Source organism: Colletotrichum tamarilloi (genome assembly GCF_030869305.1).
Source record: "Colletotrichum tamarilloi strain Tom-12 chromosome Unknown Scaffold_96.1, whole genome shotgun sequence".
Classification (NCBI taxonomy): Eukaryota; Fungi; Ascomycota; class Sordariomycetes; order Glomerellales; family Glomerellaceae; genus Colletotrichum; species Colletotrichum tamarilloi.
The window spans coordinates 41,124-55,163 of NW_026849479.1; positions in this window are offsets into that span (position 1 = coordinate 41,124).

Sequence of the window (14,040 nt, forward strand, 5' to 3'; positions counted from 1 at the left end):
TTATTTAATTATTTTTATAACCTTATTACGCCCTAAGTAAGCGAAGAGCTTTTATTCGTAGACTTTATAAATAATTATAATATAGAAGTTCTTTTTTTTAAGTACTACGAGCTTCTTATTTATTATTAATAATCTATTATTTTAAATAAATTAGCGCTCGCGCCCTTTAATAACTAGTACTTATATTAATATAAGGGACGCTATAATAAGGTTTTTATTAAGCTTTAAAATCTTTTTTATTAATAAGTATCCTTAAAGTTCGTCCTTTAGTATAAGCAAGCTAATTATAAGCTATAGTTAGTTAATAATAATACTTAATAACGCTCGTAGCTTTACTATAATATTAAGAAATAGTAATTTTAATAATAAGAGGACTTAGGTCTTATTAGCCTCTTTTAGTATTTACTAAGTATAAATATTTTCTATTTTTTATAATAAGGCGTTAGTTAGTACGTTCTCTTTCCCTGGGTAGTAATAAATTTAAAAATTAAAGTTTATTAGTGTACTAGCTTAATAAGCTTATTATAAGTTAAGTAGGTACTTAGTTATAAAAAATAGTAGTAACTAGTAATTTATAATAATATTAAACTTATATTTATAACTTACGAGCTTTGTATACTATTTTTTAAAATATAATACTATTATTAGTATTTTTTTATTATAAATAGTATAGTTAAGCTCTACGCCGCTTATAGTTTTTAAATAAAAAGTTACTAAGTATTATAGCTTATTATCCTCTTATTATTATAATAATACTCCGGCGCATACTAAGTTAGAAGTATTAGTTTCTAACCGTATTAATAGCTCTAGTTTAAAATAATAAAAAATAAGTACTAACGTTAGTACTAGCTTTATAGCTTTAAAAACTATTTTATAATTAGTATTAAAGTTAAAAAGAACTCCTTTATTTATTAGTCTTATAAGGGGCCTAGTTAAGCGGCTATAATCCTTTATAAACCTCTTATAAAAGTTATAAAACCTAAGGAAAAACTAAATACTTTTAAGTAATATAAGTAGCTTCTAGTCTCTAACTATAGAAACCTTCTTTTTATTAAACTATATACCTTTTATAAAAACTACGAAGCCTAGGTATTTTATAAAAATAATACTAAACTTATACTTCTTAATATCTACTTATAAACCTACTTTTTATAAATAGTTTAGTATTTTAATAACGTACTCTTAGTATTAAAGGGGGTCGTTAGAGAAGATTAGGATATTATTTATATACGCTATATAAAAATTATCTAAGTATTTTATTAGTATCTCGTTTATATATTATTAATACGTAACCGGCCTATTATAAAGCTTAAAGGGTACTACTTTATATTTATATACTTTATAGTAAGTTCTAAATATTATTAAGTTTTTAAAAACCGGGTCGAGGTGAATATAGTAAAAGGCCTACTTAATATCTAGTTTAGTAAATACTTTTACCTTATTTAACTACGCAAGGGTCTTATTAATAAGTAGTAATAAGTAGTAGTTTTTTTTTATAATTTTATTAAGTTTATAAAAGTTAGGGAATTAATATACAGGCGTTATAAATTAATATATAGGCGTTGCTCTTATATAGGCGTCGCCGTTTTACTTTTTAATTAGTTTAAAAAAATATTATTAATATAATTAAATTCTATTAAATATTTATAAAATATCCTAAGCTTTTATTCCTTTACTCTTTTTATACTTAGGTTATATTATTAAGCTTCGAAATCTAACTTATAATATTTATTTATAATAGCTTTTATAATTAGAGTTAGAAACATTCCCTAAGGCTAATTTTAAAATAATACCCCTATTAAGAGACTTCCCTTTTTATAAAAACGATTATTAATTAATTATAGCCTCTTATTATTATTTAGTTAATTACTATTATTTCTTTTTTTAAAAAGTAGCCGCCCTAGTGTTAGCTAATTTTATAAAATTAGTAATTTTAAAAAGTAGCACGACCTTATTACTAAGCTTTTAGTTAGTATATTATAAAATACGTAACCTCTTATAAATAATTATTTTAATATAGAGCTTATATTATATTTTACTTATTATTTCCCTAAGAGAATAATAAAAACTTAGTAAACTACCCTTTTATAACTTTTTTTAGAGTATAACCCCTCTCCCCTTAACGAATAATCTTAGTAACTTTTTTATTTTATAATAGAGTAGTTTAGTAATACTTTTTAGCTTATTAAATAGGTTATTAAGACTAATTAATAGTTAATAATAGTACTACTTTAATAATAAGAATATATCCGTTAATAATAATAAATATAGGGTCCTTAAGTTAACTTATTACCCTATTTACCTCTATAACTATTTTCTATTTAAAGCGAAGCGTTTTTTTAAACTATAACTTCTTATTATATTCTAAATAACCGATCCTCCTCTCTTTTTATAACTAAAATCTTAAACTTACTAATTCTTAGTAATTTAAAATAAACTTATAATACTTTTTTTAACTAAGTTAATAATTTTATAAAAGCTAATAAATTTAGTATTATAAAGCGGAATAAGTATAAAGCTCGAGGCCGAATTATTTAATATATTTTTTAATATAATTAGTTTAGTAAGCCTAGGCTTATAAAAAGCGTTAATATTTAATAGCATAAGTTTTATAAATATGGTTATAAATAGTAAGTTATTACTAAGGCTTAAGAGGAGGATAAGTAGTTATTATATTATTATTTAAACCCTTAGTATAAATAGTATAATTATAGCCCTAGTTTTAAAGCCTTTATATACTTTTTATATTATAAACTTACTAAAGTAGTTAAGGATATTATTAAAACTATAAGCTAACGAGTTAGGATTTAAGCTTATAATATACGTACTATTATCTAAGAATAGTTTTTAAAGTCTTTATTTACTTAGTAAGATATTTATAATATTAAAACCTATATTAGCTAAGAGAAATTAAATAGATATTTATTAATAGTGGTATTAATTAAGTTATTTAATAAGTAAGGGATTTTATATATTATTAAATAAGTAGATAACGAGCTAAACTACTTTATTAGCTTTATTTAGACTTTTTTTTACTATTTCTAAATATAGAAACGATTCCCTAAGGTAATTAGCTTTGAAGCTCCCTCTTTTCTAAGCTATTAAGTAGATTTATTTTAAATTTATTTATAACGCCGCGTTTAGCCTTATTAATAATAAAAAACTAAAAGGTTTTTAGTTTTTTTTAGTAAGTATTTATTAACTTATAGACTAATATTTAGTTTGTTACCTTATTATTATTATTATAGATTATAATAAGTAAATAAAGGCTATACTAAATAAGTAGTTCCCGGACGTTTAGTAATAACTCTATATTTATTATATTAATTTTAATATTATATTTAGGGCTAAGTAGAAGTAGGTTAAGGACCGTAACTATAGTAATAATAGTAATGGGTTTAATAACGAGGGATATTAGTTATTAATATAAGTAATAATTACGCTAAGTAATAAAAATAAGGCTTATATTAATACGCCTATTTATAAGCCCCCCCCTTATATATATCGTAGGGTTTTTATAATATAAAAGCTTATTATTTTTACTAAGACTAAGTATACTTTTAAAAAAGCCTAGACTAAGCTCTATAAAAAGTTTAATAACTAATACCTAATCCTCTAATATCTCTACATAACATACCTATTTTTAAAAGTATAATAGGCCCGTTATTTTATCTAAAAATACTAAAACTTTAGTACTTATATTACCTCTAGTACTAAGTTAAATAATAATAATATTAAAATATATTTTTTAAATAGTTTTAGTTACTTATATTAGCTTATTAATATTATATAGGATATAATTAGCGATTAGGAGCTACGCTTTTACTAAGCTTATATAAAGGACGAGGTATTTATAGGCCGGGAGTATATAAGTACTCGCTTTAAGTACTTAAGTAAACTTTAAATAATACTTTTTTTAAAGTATTTTACTTTAACTAAAACGTAAGCCCGGCTTATAAAAAAGGTAATACTATTTAGTAAGAGGCTATTCCTAGACCCCCTCGGATTTTATAATTTAGATTATATTATTTTAATTAAGCTAGGTATTTTATATTACTATAAAATTTATTTTAAAATATTAGATTTAGCTATTTTTAGTAAGTAAGAAGTATACCCTTAGTAATATCTTTAAGAGACGTTTTTTTTAAATTTATACTACTAAATCTTTAATTTTAAAATTATTATATCTCTTTATAATAAGCTAAAGAATATAATATAGCCTATTCTATTATAACTAGCCTTATTTAAAAAAGGCCGGTTAGCTAATTAAGCCCGTATTATTTATAATAATTAAGGTATAAGTAATAAGAAGCGAGGCTACTTATTTAAAAATAAGAATAAGTCGATATTAGCTAAGCTTATAAAAAAAATAAGTTAGTTAAGTTAAAACTAAATATTAAGCTTATTTTAGTAATAAATAAGGAGCTAGTTTAGCGTTCTTAATAAGGGGAGGATAATAAAGAATTATATAAATAAACAATTAATATAGTTTAATATTTAGAGGAAATAAAGCTAATAAAAATAGTTTATAATAATAATAAATTATTATAACTATATTAAAAGAGGTAGTTAAGTAGATATTATTATAATTTACTTTTTATATATTTTAAGTATATAGTAAGAAGAAGCTTTACTTATTTAAAATTTATAAAAGCTTATATTACTAACTAATTTAAAATTTATAAATTTTAAATAAGTAATATAGCGGTTCTAAACGAGTATATAGGTTATAGTAGTATTCTTATTTTTAAAAATTTTAAATTAGAGCTTAGGTTAGAGAGGATAGTAAGAATAGTTATATTAATATAGTTACCTTTATTATTTTTATAAAGAGGTACTATTTTTTTAAATTAATTAAAAAATAGAACGGCGATGCTTATACAAGAGCGACGCCCGTATATTAATTTATAACGCCCGTATATTAATTCTTAAAAATTAATATAAAAATATAAATTACTATCGTACTTTTTTATAAATAGCGTTAGTAATATAAAAGGGGTATTACTTAGCTTAATAAATCCCTTTTATAAGTACTTTAATAAATAGGCTCTTATAACCTCTAGCTCCGGTACTAACTACTTATATAGAGAGTAATAAGTTAGCTTCTTTTTATTACTATTTAGGAGCTCGATTTTATAGTTATATAGTTTATAAAGCGCTAATATATTACTAGCTATTTTATTCAAAAAGTCGGTTTAGGGCTATAAGTACTTTAGTAAGTTCGTTATTATAAGGTCGTAAGTAACTTAGTTATTATTATATAGGGGGTCTACCTCCTCTTTTTTATCCTCTATAATACAGTTTAGTTTATAAAATAATATAAAGCCTATCTCGACGTTATTCTATTATAGGTTCTTTTTAAATACGGGAGTACTAATAAAGGTAATATTTATTTATATTATTACTAAGTATAGTTATTATTATTTAGCCCTCTCTACGGGGGTAATAATAATATTATTAAGGGTACGTTCTATTTTCTTCGTATTCTTAGCCTCGTTTAATTATTATATCTAACGGGCTATCGTTTTTAATAAGCATAGTAATATCTTAATTAGTATACCCTTTACTTATTATTACTAAAGCTTTTAATTATAATAAGTTATATTTATTTTAAATAAGTCTTATTACTAATTAGTATTAATTTAATATTATATATTAATAACTTCTAGAGTATATAGGTCCTTAATATCCCTAATAATAATAAAGGGCGTTTTTTATAGTAATAGGTCCTTAAGCTATATTAGCTATTAATAGCGAATATTAGGGTTTACCCCGTAGTATTTAAACTACTTCTACCCTAGGATTAGGTCGTAATAGCCCGTATTAAGCTAAAAGAGGGGTACTTTTAGAAGGACCCGTTAATTAATATATAAGTTAGTAATTTATATTATACTAATATTATCTAATTATTTCTTATTAAACTTAGTAATAGGGATTAGGTATAATAATTTATAAAATAGGGCCGTATAAAACTATTATAATAAAGGGGTTACGTAGTTATTTATAAATCCGTACTTATTAGCTCCCGTATTAAATAAAACTCTTAAGTAAATTCTATATTTATTAAATACTAATATAAGCTCTATTTTAAGGAGCTAACTCCCTACGAGATCTTATAAATTTACTAAATTAATTACTAATTTTTTATCTTTTTTATACGTATTCCCTAACTAAGAGTTTACTTTTACTAAAGGGTTTAGTTTTTTAAACCCGACTTTATTTTAATAAGGCCCGCGGTAGCGTTAATAGCGGCTATAGTAGTCTTTAGCTTCTTAGGGTAGTCTTTAGAAATATATTTAGTATTATTATAAATAAAATAAGCGCTACTATTCTTAAGCTTTTAATATAGGGCTTTAGGGATCGTTTCGTAAGTAGAGGTATAACCTCGGTCTTATTTAATACCTCTAGTACTTTTATTATTTTTATTATTTTTATTATTTCTATTACTTTTACTTAAAGTCTAGCGAGTTTAGCTAAAAGCCTTAACCGCGCAGTCTTTTATAAAAGGGGGCTATATTATATTAGCTAGCTAAGTAATATACTTAGTATATTTTTAAAAAGTAGCTATGTTATCTAAGTACTTTAATATAGCTTAGTTACGAAGATATATAAGTAGCTTATTATAAAAACGGCGCTTTTATTAAAACTTTAAAAACTTATTAATACGCATAAGCTTAGTAAATATAAAGCGCTTTTAATAAACGTTTTTAAGTATAATTATAAGTACGTCTAGCTTATAACTAGCGTTATTTATAATAATTAGGCTAATATAAGCTAACTTAAGCTCGTAAAATAATTACTTAGCTATAATAATTTTATTAAAGGTTAGTAATAGGTATATAAACTCCGTAGCGCTATTTCTAATCTTATTAATAATATACTCTAAGTAGTACCTATTTATATTATAATTAGCGTTCTCTAAGTACTTCGTAATATACTAAAGCTAATAGTTAAACTTAAAGCTAGTATTATTATTTATAAAAATAAGTACGTTAAGTATTTTTTAAGAGCCGTAAGTAATAAAATAGGACGAGGCTAAAGTAGTTTCGTAACTACCTTACGTCTCTAAGTATACTAACTACTACTTTAATATACTAAGGGTAATAATATTCTAAATAAAACTAGCCTAAGAGCCGTTCTCTAATTACTCTAGCTTTTTAACTATAACTATATTATTAATATAAACTTAGGTAAGAGCTTTTTTTATAATATAAAGCTCTATAATAATAATACGTATAAAGTCGAGGTTTTTATAAATTATTATATATAAGCGCTTAGTACTATTACTTAGCTAGCTAATAATAAACGCTAGGACCTATTTTAATTAGTACTAAGTAATACGCATTTTTAGTTACTATTTAATCTATTTAAATAAGGTCTTTCTATCGTTTTTAAAATATAGCTCTTAAATAAGGTCGAGGTTAATATACTATTTAATATTCTTTTTAAAAAGAATATCGTTACGGATATAAATAGGCGAGGTAAGCTAATTAGCTACGTTATTAAAGTACGCTAAGTAATTAGCCTAAGTAGTAGAGGGTAAAAAGCGCTCTACTAACTAGTTAAATAATATAACCTCTAGGTTAATAACTAGAAGCTTAGTATTTTTATTAGGGCCTACGACGCTTTATTAAGACTTATAAAAGCGGTAACTTTACTAAAAGCCGTTAGTATAAAAAGAGACCTAGCCTCTCTAGCTATATCCTCTAACTATTATATTAAGTAGAGGGAGTATATATTTAAAAAATATTAATTATACTACTTATATATAATTAATTTAGTTAGCTATTACTTAGCTCTCTTATATACTTTCTTAGTAGGGGTAGCTAGTAATTAATTAATTAAGATATTATCGTTCCTTTTTTAGAAAATAGTTAATTAAGTAACGTTAAGTAGTATTATAAAAAGGATCTCGAGGTAAGTTAGAATGCTATTATATTAACTTAATTAACTAAAGACTTAACATAAAGAGGGAAAAAATAAAATAGTAAGTAAAAGTTAGTAAGCTAGCTCTTTAAGCCTAGCGGTCTAGCTTGTTACGTAACTACTAGGAGCTTAGCCTCGTAGCCTAAGGCCGAGCTATAGGGCCCATAGGGCCCTAGTACTTACTATTATAATATTAGTTAAGTAACTATTTTAAAAAGAACGTACTAAATTATACGAATAGTATAAAAAGTCGAGGGTAGTAAATAGTAAAACTAGCCCTCGTTAGTTTAGCTAATTCCTTATTATATATAAAAATAGATTTAGAAATACGGAACTTAATAATAATAGCTAAAGTAGTAATTTAAAATATCCGCCCCCCTTAAAAAATTTAAAAAATAAAGAAAATCTTACCCCCTATATTAATAAATTAGATTATAATAAAATTAATAATATTAATTACTTATTTTTTATACCGTTAGCTTTTAGAGGATATATAAGGCTAAATAAATAAAAAGTAATAAAAGCTCTTAATAAGTAAGCTTTTATTTATAAATAATAAGGGAAGGTCCTTTAAATAATAAATATAGAGGTAAATGAAAAAACGAATCTAATAGTATAGAATTTTATTTTCTTAATACTTAAAGAGAAGATATTATTTTTATTAATATTAAAAAAGAAAGATAGTACTAAGTAATTTTAAAAATAGTTAGAGGGGTCCTTTTTATATTACTTAAATTACTTAAATACTAAGCTTATATAGGCATTTTATATAAATAAAAAATATAGCTTAGATAATTTCTATAAGATTATCCTAAATACTAAAGTATTATAATAGTTAATAAGAAAAAAGGGGTAATTCTAAGTATTATAAAAAATCGTACTAATAATATTTAATACGTTAATAGTAAGTATTATAAAAATTAGCTTTGGCCTAGGTAAGGAAATCGTTATTCTAAGTATAGTAAAAATAGAGACGTATTTCGGAACAATAACTTTTTATATTCTACCCGTTAATATTTTATTTTTTTTATATTTAAAAAATATAAATTAACTAGGTATTATATTTAATAATACGAAGAATAGAATATTTAGTAATAAGTACTTCGAAATAGTTAAATAATAATAGGGGTACGCGTTTATAAGGCTTATTAATAATACGAAGTTAATTAATTACTTAACGGAAAATAAGCTTAAATAATTATATTAAAAATTCGGGTACTTATTAGTTACGAAGCTATATAACTTCTTAAAATAATTAAGTAATAAAGATATTAAAATAGGGGCGCTAAAGTAATTAATAAAAGTGTACTATTAATATTAAATAAATACGTAGAGCCTACGTAAATTTAAATTTAAATTACGTAATAAGCTTAATTTTAATTAGGAAATCGTCGTTAATATTTTTTATTTAAATAATTAACTAATCTTATATATAATCGACGAGGCTATATTATTTTAAATAGAGTAATTCCTTTAGGATTTATAAATAAAAATAGTATAAGTAGCCTTATAAAAAAGCTAGATCGATATATATTAAAAACCGCTAAATAGTATTAGAACCGATATTAAAATGAGTTTTAAATTAATAAGATTTAGAGAAAATATAATAGTTTATAGTATATAGCTAAAAACTGTGCTTATAGAAGCGTATTATAGTATTAAAAAAGTAAAAAGGGTATATTAATAACTAAAAAGGGCGTTTAGGATTATTAAAAAAGAAAATCCCGATTTTATTAATAACGAATACTTCTAAACGGTACTTAAATACTATAATAATATTATAAGACCTAACGGTTTTATATTAATATTATTAATATTTAGAGTATATTTAAAAACGATTTTAGTTTTATTATTATTACTAAATATAAACTAACGAGCCTAAGTAGTTAAAAAAATAATATAGGTATTATATAAAATAAATATAAAAAAGTAAGTTAATAAAATAATTACTATATATAATAAGCCCGATATAAGGACTAATTTAAATATACTCTAAAATTCGAATATACGAATTTAGTACGAAATTACTTAGTAATAGGCTAAGCTATATAAATTAATTTTTATTAACGAGCATTTTTATATGATTATAAGGAATTATGACTAGCTATTTAAAATATTAATTACCGTAATTAAATTATATTATATAGATCTTATTAAAGTAATTTTTAATTTATAAAAAGAAAAAGAGCTAAAAGAAACTATATAATTAGTAATAAAGGTATAAGAAATTATTTTTAATAAAATCGTTATAATAATATTAATAAATGATAAAGAAGAGGAAATTATTAAAAGGGTACTAATACTACTAGCGAGACGTTATAAAAAACTATAATAATAAGCCCTAACGTAGTAATTTATTACTAATAACGAAGTAATTAATATTTTTTATATAATAAAAAAAAAGCCGATTTTAAGCTAATAGTTAAACTATATAAAGAAGGTATTATTATAACTATTAAAAAGCTATATAAGGGATTAAATCTTATTAAAATAAATATTTTATATAATTAAGAGGTTTATTAATTTATCCTCTATAACCCCGAGAAATATAAAAGTCTTTATATATTTAAATCGTAAATAGTATATAAAATTAAGGGAAAAAGAATACCCTAACTATATAAAAAATCTAAGTATATAATTTAAAAATATAGTAATATTAAAAAAGTAACGCTACTTACCTAATCGCCTATAGTATAACGCTATAATTAACGATTAATAATAGTACTAATAGTATTATTACGGAAGAAGGGATACGAAATTTAGAGCTATAATATTACTTAAGCCTATACTTAATTAGCTATAGGACTTATAAAGAAAATCCTAGCTTACTTACCGAAGGAAATAGCTAGTAAGTACTTAGAAAGTACGATTATTAAAGTACTTAAATTACTATATAGGCTCATAGAATTAAGTACTTATTAATAAGCTATATATTACGATTTTTATATTAATTAATTATTAATAATTATATTTATATATAACCCGTACTTATTAATCTCTAAGTAAAAAAGCGAATAATTTAGAATTATTAGAATATAGACCGATAATATATTAAGCTTATTTGATATTAACTTTATAAAAAAAGAAGATAAAGAGTTTTAAAAAGCAAGCTTTATAATAAAGCTAAAAGAGGTCCTTATAACAAATAACTTATTAATATTTAATAATAAAATTTTTATAATTAAAAAAAAAACTGTTATTTTTTAATAAAAGGGGTAGGGTAAAAAAATTATTTTTATTAACCCAAACGTAATTAATATTAAAAAATAATATAAAACTAAGCTTATATAAGGGGTATATATTATAAATATATACTAGCTTAAAATAACTTTTAACTATACTAAAATAGTATAAGTTATAAAGCTAAATAAACGAGATATTAAAATACTTAATAAGTAATTTAAGTAATAATAAACGAATCTTAATTAAGGCCTCGTTTATTACCTAATTAACCTTATTATTAATAAACTTTACGTTTTTATTAATAAGTTATTTATAAATAATAACGACTTTATTTTATAATTAGGGTATATTATTATCTTAGTTAATAAGAGTATAAGTAAGAACGAATTTACTATATATAATAATATAATTTATTACTTATTAATTAAAAATAAGTAAATAATAAGAAGTATCTTAGTATTAGAAGTTTATAATATAATTAATAATATTAACCTCGCTTACGCAATTTTAATAATACTAAAGAGGATTACTAATTAACTTAACTTTTTATTAATTTTAATAATTATTTATATTAATTCTTATTTATTATATAAATACTTTATTAAATTAAGAACGATAAAGGAAAAGAGGTTTATAATTAATATTATAGCCCTTAAATAATTATATAAAAGACGTAAGATCTTTAAAATATATTAAATTAATAGGGATAATAACCTTATTAACGCTTTTATAAAAGTAGTACTTAATAAGGGGTTAAAATAATTTATAAATAGTAAAAAAGTTAATATATAAATAAAAAGATAGGTTATATAAAAAGAGTAAAGAAAAGGGGGAAAAGGAAATAACTTAATAAACGGGCTTAAAGTTAAATTATATTTTTAATCATAATAAGTAAATTAATAAAAAAAAGAGAAAGTTAATATTAAATTAAAAATCTAATTTAATTACGGTATATAGCTAACTATATAGGGGCTAATTAGGGGCCCTATTTATAATTATTATAGCTAGCTTAACTTATAGTTAGAACCTCTTTTTTATATTTATATAAAAATTTATATAGTTTAATTAATCTTTTTATTAACTTATAGTTCGAACTAGCTATTTTATAATAGGGATATTAATACTAATTAATAATTAAATTTTATTATTATAAATTAGTAAGGTATTTTATTATATAAAAAAGACGACTTTTTAATACTATACGGGATAAGAGATTTATACTAAGTAATTTTATAAAAGTAAATAAAAAAGGAGGCGATTTTTAAATACTATATAGAATTAAGTAATTATAGCCCTTTATTACTTATAAGAAGTTAATATTTATTATATTAAACTATATTAATTAATAAAACTACTTAAGCGATTAGTTTTTTATTATTATTTTAAGTAGCTTTTTTATTAAATAACTTTTTTATAGCCGGCTTACGATTAGAAATTAACTAGCTAAATTAGTAAAAAGAAATACTTATATAGTAGCTACCCGCTTAATTAATTAGTATAATAAATAAGCTTAATAATATAGTATAAAAAAGTACTACGTAATTAAAAAAAGGGATTTTTAAATATAAATATTTTTAATAAGCGTAATAAGAACCTATATAAGAATTATTAAATTAAAAAATTTATAGTATACGAAAAGGCTTAGTATTATAAAAATTTTATAAATACGACTTCGAAACTTATAATTGAAATAATTTCTTTATAACCCCTTTAATTACCCCCCGAGTATTACTTAGGAATATAGTATAAAAAACGGTTTAATAAAAAAAGAAGAGATTTAGGGATTTAATAATATTAAGTTAAGAGTATTATGGATTTTAAAAATTAATTTAAAAAGAAAGTAGCTATTTTAAAGTAGTTTTATAACTTTTTATTAAAGTTATAATTAGCTTAAGAAAAGGCTAAAAAAATATAGCTTTAAAAAAAAAAAAAGAATTCTTTAAAAAGTTATTAAAGAGCTCTTTTTTTATATTAAGCTCTTAATATAAGATTATTAATTTTAAAAAATTAACTAAGTAATAGAAGGGATTATTAATAAGTAATAATTATTTAATAATAATGAAGCTATAAAAAAAACTATTTAAAAATATAAAATAGGGTATTAAAAAGCTATAAGAGAAAAGACTTTTAAAGTAATTAACCTTATTTAGTACGAGCGACGAAGTAGTAAGTATTTTTAATAAGTTTTTTAAGTCTTTGATTTTATAAAAAGGAGAGCTTAACTTTACTAACTATATTTAATAGCTTATTTAGTTTTTAATAGCTTTTTCAGCTCTTTTATAAAATACCCAGCGTTTATTTTTAATTATTTTTTTAAAATATTACTTTAAAAAAGGTAGGTTAAAAAAGGAAATAATTTAGAAATTATAAAAAGTACGAGGTTTAAGAAGTTAGAAGTATAAAAAATAATAAAAATTAATAATTAATAAAGATCTTAAGATTAATTATTATATCTTTTTATAATAATATAAACGTTTATTACTACTATTAAAAAAGGACTTACTAAAGCTTACTTTTTTATATTAAATAAGAAAGAGGATCTTAGTAAGTATAATAGCTAGTAATTTAAAAGGGTAGTAGTAATTACTAAAAATAATAAAAACGAGAATAATAATAAAACAGTAAGAAAAAGCGGGAATTACTTAAATTTTAATAAATTCGTTAAGTAATAAAAGTACGGATTTATTATAGCTAGTGTGCGGATTAAATATATTTTTATTAAAATTAAATATATTAATAATTATTAATATAAGTATAAGTTAGAGTACGACTCTTAGCGAGTTAAAATAAAGAAAAAGAGAAAAAAACCCGATTTTAAATAAAATCCTAATTTTTTATAAGTAAGTAAATATTAACTTAGATTATTAGGGAACGTAAATATATAGGATTATAAATTAGCTTAATAATAAGTAAATTAACGTAGTATTAATC